This window comes from Heterodontus francisci, unplaced genomic scaffold (genome assembly GCF_036365525.1).
Source record: "Heterodontus francisci isolate sHetFra1 unplaced genomic scaffold, sHetFra1.hap1 HAP1_SCAFFOLD_56, whole genome shotgun sequence".
Classification (NCBI taxonomy): domain Eukaryota; kingdom Metazoa; phylum Chordata; class Chondrichthyes; order Heterodontiformes; family Heterodontidae; genus Heterodontus; species Heterodontus francisci.
The window spans coordinates 6,720,721-6,736,441 of NW_027141174.1; positions in this window are offsets into that span (position 1 = coordinate 6,720,721).

Sequence of the window (15,721 nt, forward strand, 5' to 3'; positions counted from 1 at the left end):
CTCTCTGAAAGAACAGTTCCCTCAGTTGCATTCCCCTGCCTTCTCCCTATAACCCTGCACATTCTTCCTTTTCATATAACTGTCTCGCTCCCTTTTGAATGCTTAATTGAATCTGCCTCCACCACATTCTCAGGGAGCGCATTCCAGACCTCAATCACTCGCTCCATGAAAAGGTTTTTCCCCATGTCAGTTTTGATCCTCTTACCAAACACTTTAAATCTCTGCCCTCTCGTTCTCGATCCTTTCACGGGAGGAAACATTTTCTTTCTATTTACTCTGTCCAGACCCCTGATGAGTTTGAATTTTATCTTCATTCGTTCATGGGATGTGGGTGTCTTTGGCTGGGACAGTATTTCATGCCCATCCATAATACCCTTAAGAAATAGATGGTGAGCCGCCTTTTGTGCCGTTATTGACTTTGCAGCGGTTTGATACAACTGCCCATTTCAAAGGGAATTTCAGAGTCAATCAAATTACTGTGAGTCTGGAGTCACCTGTAGATCGGACCAGATAAGGACAGCAGATTTCCTTCCCTAAAGCACATAAGTGAATCAGATAGGGTTTTACAACAATCGACAATGGTTTCATGGCTATCATTAGACTAGCATTTAATTCAACATTTGTTAATTGAATTCAAATTCACCTTCTGCTGTGGGATCAGCCCTACTCTTCCTTATACCAAATTTTTGCTATGTATATGCCTGTAGAAAACTGTGGGATTTCCTTTAATGCTAGCTGCCGGTCTCTTTTCATACTGTCTCTTTACTTCTCTTATTTACTTTTTCACATCCCCTTGGATGTTCTACATTCAGCCTGGTTGTCAATATTTTTTTCTACCTGGCATCTGTCATAAGCAAACTGTTCTTCTTTATCGGAATCTCTACCAATTTTGTCATCCAGGGGGTTCTGGATTTGTTTGCCCTAATTTTCCCCTTCGAAGCAACATACCTTGACTGTGCCCGATCTATCTCTACTTTTCAGGTAGCGCATTGTTCTTCCATCGGTTTTCCTGCCAGCTTTTGACTCCAATTTAACCGGCCCAGCTGAATTCTTACCCCACTGAAGTTGGTCGTCCCCCAGTTAACTATTCTTACCCTGGATTGCTCTTTGTCCTTTTCCATCGTCAGCCTAAACCTTATGATACAATGATCATAATCCCCTAAATGCTCTCTAACTATTACTTGATCCACTTGGCCCTATCATTCCCAAAAACGAGGTCGAGCAGTGCTTCCTTTCTCGTTCAACCAGCAATATACTGTTGTAGAACATTTTCCTGAACACACTCTGGAAGCTTTTGCCCCTCATGGCTCTTTACACTGCAATTATCCCAGGCTCTGTTTGGATAATTGAAGACCCATTATAACTGTCTTCTAATTTTTGTACCTCTCTGCAATTTCCTTGCAAATTTGTTCCTCCACATCCTTCGCCCAGCTGGTGGCCTATAGACAACACCAAGCAATGTAACTGCACCTTTTGTGTTCCAGAGTGCTAGCCAAATCCAAATTAATTCTGTCCTCGACCCCTCTTGGACATCCTTTCTCCCTAGAACTGCAATGATCTCATTAACCAATGCCACCACCCCTCTCTCTTTCTTTTTCCCTTTCTTATCTTTCCTGAACACCTGTTATCCAAGTCTATCTAACATACAGTCCTGCCCCCTTCGGGCCAGGTCTCTGTTATAGCCACAACATCATATTTCCAAATGGAAATCTGCGCCTGTACCTCGTCAGTCTTATTAAGCTCACTCTGTATATTCACATGCATGCACATTAACCCTGATACAGACTTTAGTACTTTCTCCGTTACTCTGACTCCACCTAATAATGTACAATTCCCTACTCTTGTGCTATCTATCTTCCCGAGTATTCTGAACTCTTTGGCATTCCTCTCTGATACTTGTTCCTGCCTCCTACACCCCTGACAAGTTATCAGTATAACTTTCTCCAATCTGAGGTCCCTCTCAGTTTCGCATCCCTCTGACAATTTATAGTCCAAATACAAAGCATCAACCGTGCAATCCTCATTAACTCTCTCCAATGCATCAGCAAAGGAATAGACGGCCATTGGCAGACATGATTTACAATTAACATATCTGTGTTGCTTCTCATTTATAATCTCATGCTTTCTGAAGAGCACGATTTCCTTGTCCCAGATTATAGACTGGAAGGATGTCCCCAACATTTCACCGAGGATTGACTGATAGGCCTGTAATTACATGGTTTATCACATGTCTACTGTTTAAAAGAGGGTTTAACATTTGCCTCCCCCAGCCCTCTAGCACTATTTTATTGTAATTCAAGCTGTGTTTTTTTTTTTAGAAAATTACAGCACAGGAACAAGCCCTTCGGCCCTCCAAGCATGCGCCGATCCAGATCCTCTATCTAAACATGTCGCCTATGTTCTAAGGGTCTGTATCTCTTTGCTTCCTGCCCATTCATGTATCTGTCTAGATACATCTTAAAAGACGCTATCGTGCCCGCGTCTACCACCTCCGCTGGCAACGCGTTCCAGGCACCCACCACCCTCTGCGTAAAGAACTTTCCAGGCATATCCCCCCTAAACTTTTCCCCTCTCACTTTGAACTCGTGACCCCTAGTAATTGAATCCCCCACTCTGGGAAAAAGCTTCTTGCTATCCACCCTGTCTATACCGCTCATGATTTTGTACACCTCAATCAGGTCCCCCCTCAACCTCCGTCTTTCTAATGAAAATAATCCTAATCTGCTCAACCTCTCTTCATAGCTAGCGCCCTCCATACCGGGCAACATCCTGGTGAACCTCCTCTGCACCCTCTCCAAAGCATCTACATCCTTTTGGTAATGTGGCGACCAGTACTGCATGCAGTATTCCAAATGTGGCCGAACCAAAGTCTTATACAACTGTAACATGACCTGCCAATCCTTGTACTCAATACCCCGTCCGATGAAGGAAAGCATGCCGTATGCCTTCTTGACCACTCTATTGACCTGCGTTGCCACCTGCACGGAACAATGGACCTGAACATCCAAATCTCTCTGCAGCACCTGTGGAAGAGCCTGTCACTCCAGAATTGGCCTTTATAGCCACTCCAGGCGCTGCTTCACAAACCACTGACCACCTCCAGGCGCATATCCATTGTCTCTCGAGATAAGGAGGCCCAAAAGAAGATTGGAAGGAGTTAACTGCACCTGGCTGTTCAGTGACTGTGATTAATGATAGCCTCCATGGACCCAAATTGAGTCGCTGGAGATTTCACCTCTTTTATTAATAAGGGACTCCTTTCAATGTGTTACCCCATCGTGTTAGAGCGAACATCACCTCTGGCACCAACAGAGATCAGTGGCATCAGAGACAGGGAGCGAATACATTTGAGTCTGAGAAAAATAGATTGGAATGCTGCAACAATGGGTCAAAATCTGAGAACAATAGATTGGAATGTTACAAGAATCGGACTTAATCTGAGAACAATAGATCGGAATGCTGCAACGATAGACAGGAGTTTCTCCTGGGAGATTGTCTATCTTTCTGCATATTATGATCAACTATCTTTAAACTGGCGGATTTCGCTCTCACTTGCGATTATTCAGTACTTTTATTACCCCATCCTGGCTATTGTTGCTGTCCCTGGTAAGCTTCGCTATCCAGCTATTGAATTTATAAACCATCTTCAACTGCATTACTTCTCCTGTCATTTACTCTGCCCTACTTGTTGTTTCTATTCTTGGTAAGTCTCTGCATTTGCCTGAAATCTAAAAAAACTTTGCTAACTGTTCTTCTCACATACTCTCATCTTTACTGCTGTTGGTGTCTCTGGCAAGACTCTATATGTAGCTATGAGATTTGTAAAAGTGATGCATTATATGTGTAGACTACATTTCATAGAATTACTCTTCTTCTCATTTAAGACTCCTATTTATTTATGTTTTTATTTACTCATTGGATGCGGGCGTCGCTAGCTAGGCTAGCATATATCACCCATCCCAAATTGCCCTTCAGTAGGTGGTTGTGGGCTGACTTGCTGCAGTCCATGTGAGGTAGGTACATCCAAAGTGCTGTTAGAAAGGAAGGTTTCAGGATTTTGACACGTTCACAGTGAAGGAACGGTGATATAGCTCCAAGTCAAGATGGTGTGTGGCTTGGAGGGGAACTTGCAGGTGGTGATGTTTCCATGCATTTGTTGCCCTTGTTCTTCTCGTTGGTAGAGGTCGTGGTTTTGGAAGGTGCTGTCTGAGGAGCGTTGGTGTGTTGCTGCAGTGCATCTGGTCGATGGTGCACACTAATGCCACTATGTGTCAGTGGTGGCGGGAACGACTGTTTTTGGATGGGATATCAATCAAGCAGGTTTACTTATTTCTGATTTAGGGATACAGCACTGAAACAGGCCGTTCAGCCCACCGAGTCCGTGCTGACCAACAACCACCCATTTATACCAATCCTACTTGAATACTCTTTTCCCTGCCACATCCAACCCCATTTTCCTACCTACAATAGGGGGAATTTACAAGGGCCAATTTACCTATCAACCTGCAAGGCTTTGGCTGTGGGAAGAAACCAGAGCACCCAACGGAAACCCACGCAGTCACAAGGAGAACTTTCAAACTCCACACAGTGCAGTACCCAGAACTGAAGCCGGGTCGCTGGAGCTGTGAGGCTGCGTTGCTAACCATTGCGCCAGTGTGCCGCCTGTGTTGTTTTGTCCGGGATGTTGATGAGCTTCTTGAATGTTGTTGGAGCCGCACAAATCCGTCAGTTGGAAAGCATTCCATCACACTCTTGACTTGTGCCTTGTAGGTGATGGATATGTTTTGGGAGTCAGGAGCTGAGTTACTCTCCGGAAATCCCGAGCCTTTGACCTTCTCTTGTCGCCACGGAAATGTATATGGCTGCTCCAGTACAGTTTCTGGTCAATCCTCCCAGATCCAACCTTCATAAATCACAGCCCAGTCAACACTGTACTGCTCCTATCCCAGATACAACAAATCCCAATCGACATTCACTTCTGAGCTGACTGAACTACATTGGTTCCCCATCGAGCAGAACCTCAGTTTTAAAACTCTCAGTCTTATGTTTAAATCCATCCATGGCCTCCCCCTCTAATTAATCCCATTCCCCTATCCGCTCCCCATATTTCTACAAGTTGTCCCCCTTTAAGCATTCATCAATTCACTTTTCAAAGAAAATATGTTTCCCTCTGTATCGCTCCCTGACCGTTGTTTTGGGCTCCATAGAGACATTGATGCCCGTGCTGCAAAACCAGAAACTATGCAAATGTATGGGACAATCTGCCAGCCACTACCGCAATGTCTCATGTTGTGCTCCATGTTGGGCAGTGGATTCTTACAGCGTTGATACACGTCTTGGAAGCTTGATCTCTGTGTGTCCACTGACCACCTGTGTTAGTCAATCTCAGGTGGAAATGCGTTTGGAAGCACCAGGAACACCGCTTCTAGCGTTATTTAAAAGGTCCAGGCATTCAGCATGCAGGTGAGGGGCTGTTGGCTTACTTCTGCTATGGAAAAGCTGGTGGTTGTTCTGTGAATGTTGTTTCTTGCACTGGGTGGCGGGGGGTAGGGGAGGGGCGTGGTCAGCGGTGTAGGGGTTGTTATTGGTTGTTGTGAGCTGCTGCATACACGAATGGAGGCCAGAGGATTTGGTGACTCAGTTATGGACGAGGTAGGAGACAGTGCATCTTGGTCTGTAACATTGATCACCGAATGGAGCAAAGGTTGCAAGGAGAAGAATCTCTGCAAAGAATGAGGGGGAGGTAGAGGCGGAATCTTTCCTACCTACCGAGCCTTAGCCAAGAGCAAATGTTCGACCTGCAACTAACCCAGGATGAGTGCGTGAGGCAACACTGATTCAATAAGGAGGTAGTCACAGAACTGTCGCACTTCCTACAACACGAGCTGGATATGCGCATCAGGGCAGTGCTGGCGTGGCCAGTGGCCTTTAATGTTTTACTTTCATTGAACTTCTCTGCACCAGGAGCTATCCAGGCAGGAGCCGGCAACGTATCCAACGTCTCACTGTATACTGTTCATCGATGCTTCCGGGAGATGACAGATGTCATCTATACTGGATGAGGTGAATTCATTGTTTTCTCCCTCTGTAGGAGCAGCACGTGGTGAGGTTCAATGGCTTTTCCAAATAAGTGGGATTCCCAATGGTGCACGTGGCTCTGTGGAGCCTCATCTGTCAATGGGGTAAGGTACAGGATCTGAAAGAACTCTCACTCCATTACTGAACAGTCGCCATGTGACCATGCACAATATATCATTTCGGTGAATGTCCACTTGTCTGGCAGCAGCCGTGATACCTTCATTCTGAAGCAGTGAGTGTTCCCAACGTCTGCGACCCTCCAAGGTAAACCAAAATGTGGTTTTCCATAGAAAAACACCACCAACACTCTCCATAGTCAATGAATTCTCCTCGCCCAAACACACCCCCTCTGCCGCCAAGGAACCATGCAAAAATAACACCGGTGTAACGTGCAAAATGGACCCAACAGATGCATCATGCAGCAAACAAGGGGCGTGATGAAACACTGCTTCCAATGCATGAACCGCTCATGGGGAGCCCTGTAGTATACGCTGGAACAGGTGCCCAACTTTGTGGTTTTCTGCTGCACACTTCAAATCATTGCCATCATGACAACACAGTAATCGGGAGGCCACCTCATGTGGAGGAAGAAGGGGATGTAATCTGGTTCCCTTCAACACAGACAGGCTGTGAGACAGTTCTTGATTACACTCCAGTACAAATAGGATAACTTTTCTTACACCAATGGATCCCCCATTCAGCAAGAGACATCCATCTGAGACGCCCCATCACAGTAATATAGTTCGCAATAGATGTAAACCATTCGGCTCCTCGAGCCTGCTCCACTATTCAATAAGATCAGTGCTGAGCTGTTTGTGTCTCGAATTCCACAATGTCATCGACCCCCGATAACCACTGATTTCTTCACCTAACAGTAATCTATCTACCTCGCCTTGAATAATATTCAATACCCTGCCTCCACCATCTGTACAAAGACATTTTTCTTGGACCGAGAGGTGTCTGACAATGAACCATAGAAAAATTACAGCACAGAAGGAGGCTATGCAGCCCATCGTGCTTGTGACAGCCAAAAAAAACTAGCCGCCCAATCTAATCCCACCTTCCAACACCTGGTCCATAGCCTTACAGGTTTCAGCACTTCAGATGTTTGTTCAGGTGCCTTTTTAAAACAATTGATGCTTTCTGCCTCCACCACCGTTCCTGACAGTGAATTCCAGACACCCACCACCCTCTGGTGAAAAACGTTTCCTCATGTCCCCACTAATCCCTCTACCAATCACATTAAATCTGTGCCCCTAGTAATTCACCTCTCCACTCGGGGAACCAGATCGTTCCTGTCTGCTCTATCTAAGCCACTCATCATTATGTGCACGTCAATTAATTCACCCCACAGCCTTCACTATTCTAAAGAAAACAAACCTAGCCTATCTAATCTTTCCTCATAGCTGAAATTTCAAGCCCTGACAACATTCTTGTAAATCTCCTATGTACTTCTTCCACAGCAATTATGTCCTTTCTGCAATGAGGTGACCAGAACTGTATGCAGTACTCCAGCTGTGATCAGCCACTGTTTTATACTGTTGCAGAATTATATCCCTGTTTTTGTATTCTATACCTGACCAATAACGAAAAACATTCCATGTGCCTTATTCACCACTCCGTCTGCCAATCTACCTCCACCTTCAGCGACCTGCAAGGTCTCTCACCTCTTCTAACCCTATCAATATCCTCCCGTTTACTGTATATTTTCTTGCGTTATTTGCCTTCCCCAAATGCATCACCACACACTTATCTGGGTTTATTCTATTTGCCACTTTTCTGCCCACTCAACCAAACCACTGATATCTTTCTGGAGTTTATGAATATCCTCTTCACTATCAACCGCACGGCCAATTTTTGTGTCATCAGCAAATTTGCCAATCATTTAATTGCAAATCATTAACATATACCGCAAACAGCAAATATCCCAACACTGAGCCCTGTGGAACGCCTCTGGAAACAGCTTTCCATTCGCAAAAACAACGGTCGATGACTTGCCTTTGTTTCCTATCTCTGAGTCAATTTTGGATACAAAGTGCAAAATTCTCCTGCATCTCATAGGTTTTCTTTTCACTGATCAGTCTGCCTTTTGGGACCTGGTCAAATGTCTTACAAAAATAAATGCAATGCTTTGTGCAGAATATGGAATTTATTTTTGATTTACTTTGAAATGCCTCTACGTTTTAAACTCTAAGCTTTATTTAATGAAAGAAAAAGAAGGATATCTCTTAATTAATGGCAAGGGCTCGCCTTCCCTGTCTGTGCTCACTGACCCTGCCACAATCATAGGAGATCCGGGTATCCAGCGATGGTTATGGTTCCAGAGCAGCTGTAGTACACGCAATGCACCCTGGATGTCAACGGAACACCACCACACTTAACAGGCATCTGGGTCTCCAGCAATTGACCTGGCCCAGGTCCTGGTATGGAACTGACTGTGGCGATGCTTCCTCAGTGACTGACCACACTTACTTGGTTTCTAGGGATCCAACGATGGGTCTGGTCCCTGGCCTTGTATAGCACAAGAAGTAGGGCCTGCTTCCTGACTGGCTCGCCATCCCCTCCACAACTACCTGGTGTTGGGTCTCCAGTCAAAGGCATGCTCCCAGGCCTGGTGTAGTACTGGCAGCAGCCGCCCATCCCAGATCGGCTCTGGTGACCACAATGGAAAGAAATAGTAATTGCGGCTCCAGTGATGATCTGGTCCCAGGCCTGGTTTAGTACCATCAGTAATGCTTGCTCAGTGACTGGCCCCAGTGAACCGGCCATGCTTAGCTGGGTCCAGGTCACCAGCAATGTTCCTGCCGCCAGGCCTGGTGTCGAATCAGCAATGGGACCCACTCCCGGACTGGTCCAGGCGCCAAGCCACACCTGGTGTTTGGGACTCCAGTGATCAGCCTGGTTCTGAGGGCTGATGTAGAATTGTCAGTGGCTGCTGCTCGGTGGTTGCTTTTGGCATCCCTGCAACATTTCTCGGGGATTCATATGGCCTGAAATGGTCCTGGACTAAGGCTGCTGCAATAATGGCAATGGCCCCTACGCCCGAACAGGCCCCAGTGACACAACCACCCTTATCAATGGTCCGATTCTCCTGCTATGGTCCTATTCACAGGCTTGGTTTAGTGCCTGCAGTGGCCCCAAACCCAGTTCTGAAGAAGGGTCCCGACATGAAACGTTGACTCTGCTTCTCTCTGTGCAGATGCTGCCAGACCTGCTGAGTACTTCCAGCATTTCTTGTTTATATGCCCCAAACCCTCTATGGCCCTGGAGATGCTGCGGTACTCAACTGAAGTCTGTACCTTCTTTGCTGGATCTTCTCCTAGGGCTGTCACAATATAACCTGTGGCCTCCTATCCCTGACTGTCGCTGTTGACCCTGCGTCACTTTACTGAAGTCGAGATTCCAGCCATGGTCCTGGTAACGGGCTGAGTGTGGTGCCAGCAGTGGCTCCCCTGCACCCTGATGGCTCCCGGCCACCTTTCTTCACTTACCTGGGTTCCGTGTCTCCAACAATGCTCCTGGGCTCAATCCCGGTTTAGTGCTGGCAGCACCCACTCCCTATTGTTCCCAGCAAATCTGTCTCACTTTTATATGGTCCTTGGCTCCAGCGATGTATCACCTTCCAGGTCTGGTGCCGTACGAGCATTCGGCCATTCCCTGCCTGGACCCGGTGACCTCGCCATATTTCCCTGGAGATCAGGTCACCACGATGGTCCTGCTCCCAAGGCTAGTTCAGTACCGGTAGTGGTCCTGGTCTCTAGTGATTGCCCTGCTCCTAGGCTTAGTGCTCTAATGGTAGAATTGCCTGCACCATGACTGAACCTGGTGGCCGCACAACATTACCTGGGGCCTAAACTACAGCAGTAAACTTTTTTCCCAGTACCAGCAGTGACCCCAACTCACTGACAGGCCCCAGTGACTCTCCGACACTCACCTGGGTCTGAGGATCTTGCGATGGTCCCATTCGCAGGCCTGGTGTATTACTGGCAGTGGTCCTCCCGCCATGATTGTTCCCTGTGACCCCACCACACAAATCTGGGTCTGTATCCCCAACAATGGTCCTTGCCCATGGTTTGGTTTCGTACCGTCAGTGGCCCATGCTAACTGGCTGGTGCCAGCAACCCTGCCAGTCTAAACTGTGGTCTTCAGCTCCAGCAACTCATCTGTTCCCATTTCTGGTGTAGTATCGTTAGTGGCGCCACTACCTGATGGGTCGCAGTGGTGCTGACGCATTTATCTGGAGTCTGGTCTCCAGTGATGGTTGTCATCACAGGCCTGCTGTAGTACCATCAGCTCCACTGCTTCCAGTGGCATTGCCAATAGTACTGAGCTATTGGTCCTGTGACTGTTTAACTCGTTTAAGCAGGAGGGATCTCCATGATTAAATAGACCGGGACCAGGCACCAGGCAGTTAATTGCCCTAGTGCTGCTCAACTGAGAAGTGGGATGGTCCAAAAGACCGCGGCGGGGTTTCGTTCACCTTTTTGTCCTGCCATGGGGACCCTGTCACAGGCGAGGGAATCTCTCAGTCAATCCAGCACTGAACGTTCTGTACAGGACCAAAGTGCAGCAGATGCTGGAAAGCTGAAATTAAAAAAAAACACAGAAAGTGCTGGAGATGCTGAGAACGTCTGGTAGCATCTGTGGTGGGAGAAACAGACTTAATCGTTTAGGTCACTGACCCTTTGTCAGGACTGCGAGTTCCTTGAGACAGAACAGTCGTGAAACCAGGCAGGGAAAGGCCGGATGGGGAAGATTATAATCAGCGTTGAGTTGAACAACTTCAGCATCATCCTTTTGTCTTTTAATCTCTCCCTGCTTCCAAGTTGTCACAGGTATTCTCATTTTTTGCTTCATTGTCAATCAATAAATCGATGGACACAGTAACACACCTGAAAATCTCAGTCAGTCCTCAATCAAACTGGTAAATTTACTCCCAGGCTGATAAATAATTTGCCTGTTTATTTCCTTCTTCACAGTAAACTTGGCGACGATTGGGATCCTGGCTCGAGGCAAGTGTGGTCTTTCCAAATGTGTCACTCACTATCTGGTGGCCATGGCAGCAGCGGATCTACTGGTCATTATATTCGACGTGATACTGAGGCACATTCCCGTTGTTTACCATGAACAGTTTTATTTCCGGGAGTCCATCCACGTTTGCAATATCCATGCCGTCCTGCTTTATGCAGCCACAGACTATTCTGTCTGGTTCACCGTCACTTTCACCTTTGATCGATTTGTGGCCATTTGCTGCCTGAAGATGAAAAGAAAATATTGCACCGAGAAAACCGCAGCTGTGGTTCTGGGAACAGAGACTGTGCTGAGCTGTTTAAAGAACATTTTCTGGTATTTTATGTTAACAGGTCAGTATATTTTTTACAACCAACCCTGGTTTTGTGATATAACAGAGGATGCTGCCTTCTCTCGGGACTGGGCAGCAATCGAGTTCCTCCATAACATTCTAACCCCGGGGGTCCCATTTGTGGAGATTCTGCTGTTAAATGCTCTCACTATCAGACACATTTTGGTGAGCAGCAGAGGGCGCAGGAGACTCCGGGCTCACAGCAGTGCCAAGAGTCTGAGAGACCCAGAGATGGAGAGCCGATAGAAATCTATCATTTTACTGTTAGTTATCTCAGCCAATTTCATACTTTTATGGGCAATGCTAACGGTGGTTTTGATATGCACCAGAATACAGTATATGAACTTTCATTCTGGGTCTGTGGCTGGAATTCCTAGTTTTGTGTGGGAAATGGCCTTCATGCTGCAGCCGCTTAGCTGCTGCACAAACACTGTGATTTATGCCGTGACCCAGACTCAGTTCAGAGAGCAGTTGAAGAAAATGCTGAATTATCCTTTTATGCGAATTGTTAAGTTCATTCCATGATAAGAGGGACTGTAATCACTGACCGTTTCTAAAAGATTCATATTTTATTTCATTTTTCAAACAGCAGGGGGCTGGGTCTGTCACAACAGGGGCTGGGCCTTTTCAAATGGTGACGGAATAGTTGAGCAGTTATTGTTGCTCATGCTAATGGGGTACTTTGACCGGGCCTCTTCCGCATGCTGTGGAGATAGTTGGCTGGTATTGCTCCACATGTGGAAGGGGTAGTTCACCAGGGCCTGTTCTGCATGCTGACTGGGTAGTGGGAGCGGGGCGCTTCGCTATTGGAAAAGAGCAAGTGCGGGACCAGTCATTATATGGTGACATGGCGGGGAAGGAGTGCCTTTTCCATGGTGATGGGGTCATTGCCGCGGGACAAGTTCTCCAAAGTGATGCGGGAATGGGGTCGGGGCTGTTCCACAGGGTGACGGGGGCGGGGGTGGGACCTATTCCTCATGGGGATGAGGCTTTGCTACAGGTTCCTTTTCCCATGGTAATGGGAGAGTGGGGGCGAGTACTCTTCCCTTGGTGACCAGAGTGGGGGAGACGCCTGTTCCCAATAGTGAAGGCAGAAGGGACAGGGGGCGGGGTCTGAGGTACCCAGCCACGCCCCCCGTCCTCATGCATTGGAGCGGAGTAACAGCGTGAGGGGAACCCGTCAGGTGCGGCCCCACCTACCAGCCGTCTCCATTGCAACTGGGATAAAAACAATTGAAAGAGAAAAGATAGTGGGAATCTTCAGCCTGAATTCTTCATCATCATTTCCAACACATTAGAACACTTTATAATTCTTTGTACCACTTTGTAATACTTTATAACGCATTATGACCTGCTCTAACACTTCATAACACTATGTTAGCCTTTACAATCCTTTGCCATCCTTTAAAATTATTTATAATCCTTTATAGCCCTTCAGACACTTCATAGCACATGGTAACCCTTTATGACACCTCATTATCCTTCATTAATAGTTATAGCACAGTATAACTGTTTATAGTAGCTAAAACCTTTATAAAGCGTGGTTAAACTTCAGAATCTTTAGAAGCTGTTTTAATCTTTCAAATCTTTTATAATCCTTTACAATCCTTTGAAATTCTTTAACTACTTTCATAATCCTTTCGAATACTTTTTAGTCCTTTGTAGCCCTTAATATCCTTCATAACAATTGATAGCAATGTATAAATCTTTGCAGCCTTTTAGCCTCTACTCAGTGTTGCAGGAGGGCACAGAAGAGAGTTTGGTAAGTGAGTATTTTTTAAGGCTGTACCTCTTTAAAGTCTAGTTTTTATTGTGTTTACATTTGGCAATTAATTGAAATTACTGTTTACGTTAAGAGGCAAGTGAGGTTTCTTACAATTTTAAACAGGGACGTGCAAGCTCTCTAAGACAAGCTGTAGCTCGTTAATTAGGTAGCTAGCTTAAACTGGTTTCTGAGCTCCAGCAAAGCTGACAGATCATTGTTTTCAGAGAGTGTAAATTCAGTGGAGTCTTCGAGCAGCGCGTTTGCACTAAGAGCTGCTGGAGGGCAGAGTGAGAAGAGGGAGTATCTTCAGTGATGGTGTTCGGTTATGGGGGGGGTGGGGGGTAACTGCAAATTAATTAAAAGGAAATAAATGTTATTAAATTAGCACTGAAGATGACAAGACAAGTGATATGCCACGGCTGCATTATGTGGGAAATCCATGGCAACCATGTCTGTCATAAGTGTCTGCAGCGTGAGGAGCTATGGCTCAAAATCATTGAGCTGGCGGCCGAAACGGAGATACTGCGATGTGTCAGTGAAGGGAAAAGTTACCTGGACACTTTGTTCCAGAAGACAGTCCCTTTGGATAGGGTCACCTGTTTTGGTCAGTGATCAAGGACAGGAAGCTGTGACTGGGAGTCAGACAGGGAAGGGGGTCAGGAATGTCGCAGTGGCAGAGCCTCAGCCCCTGCAATTGTGCAAAACGTTCGAGGTTCTTGCAACTTGGAGAGACAGAAGAGAGGGCTGTAGTGTGGATTAGCAGACTGAGCATGGCACCATGGAAGAGGAAGCCGTTCAAGTGGCGGGAGCAAAATCAAATGTCGTTGTAGAAGAAGACAGTATAGTGAGGGGAATGTACATTGTTTTCTGCAGTAATGAGGGAGAGTTCAAAAGGCTGTGTTGCCTGTCTGTGTTTAGGGTTCGGACTCCGCTCAGGGCTGCACAGGAAGTTTAAGTGGGATGGGGAGGATCCAGTGATCGTGGACCATGTGGGTAATAACAACATAAGGAGGGCAAGGAAAGAGTTTCTGCTTAGTCAGTATGAGGAGCTGGGCAACAAATTATAGAACAGAACCGCAAATGTAATAATCTCATGCATATTACCTGCGCCATGTGCAAACATAAACAGGGCAAATGTGATTAGAGAAATTAATGTGTGGCTCAAAGACTGTGGGCGAAGTGGAATCCTATTCGTGAGCACTGGCACCAGAATGGGGGAAAGAGGGACAGTCTATGCCTGAACCATGCTGGGCCCAGTGTTCTAGCGAACCACATAACTAGCAAAGTACAGAGGGTTCCAAATTAAAGAGTGGAGGCAAGGGAAGATATGCTGAATCGAAGAGTATAGACAAGGCAAGAGAGAAAGGAATGAGTATGGAAAAGATAGACAGACCTTGACAGGAAGGGACAGGAAGGACAAATCAAAGCTTAAATCAGCAAACAAGGCTAGAGTTTACAAAAATAATAACAGGACAAAACTAAAGTATCTGTATCTGAATGCACATAGCATTCAAAACAAAACAGATGAACTGTTATCGCAAATAGAAATAAATAAGTAAAATCTGATAACCATTATGGAGACATGGCTGCAGGATGACATAGCCTGGGATCTGAATAGTGAAGGGTACATGTCATTCAGGAAGGACAGGAAACTAGTAAAACGTGGAGGGATAACTCTGTTAATTAATGATGGTATTAGCACATGTGAGATAAATGACCTTTGCTCAGGAAACCAGTATGTAGTCGCGGTTTGGGTGGAGATGAGAAATGGTAAAGGCAAAAAGTAACTTGTGGGAGTGTTGGACAAGCCTCCTAACAGGAACTACAATGTAGGGCGGGCTATAAAGAAATAAATAATAGGTGCTTGTCAATGAGTTATGCGATAATTAAGGGCAGAAATTAATCGACACATAGATTGGAAAAAGAATCAAATGGGCAAAGCTATCCAAGACGGGAAGTTCATCGAATGTCTTCAGGACAGTTTCTTCGAACAGCACGTTCTGGAGTCAACTAGTGAGTAGGCTATTCTGGACCAGGTATTGTGCAACGAGATACAATTAATTAATGACCTCATCGTGAAGTGGCCACTAGGCAGCAGTGAGCATAATATGATTGAATTTTACATTCAGCTTGACCGATAGAAGAGTGGGTCCAAGACTAGCATTTTAAACCTGGTTGCATTTGCTGACAATGCAACCACTAGTTAGCGTTGTACTGGCGCATGTGCAAATGCAGCCTGTTCCACTTAAAGTTCACAGTCTGCGATGTTAAGGCAGCTGGCAGGACGAAAGATGGTGCTGCTCAAATAATTAGAGAATGACAACGTAAACATATGGCAGCACGCAATGAAAATCCAGATTATAGCACCTCTGACGGTGCTGCACAATTCTAATTGTTTTCCGTGCCATTCCACTCTGGACGCTCGCTCCCTGCCCCCTGTTTCCTTCCCGCACCGCACCGCCCTAAGAATCAAGCGATGTAAGAGCATGTGGCAGAGAGGCGGGAAGTGGCAGCGC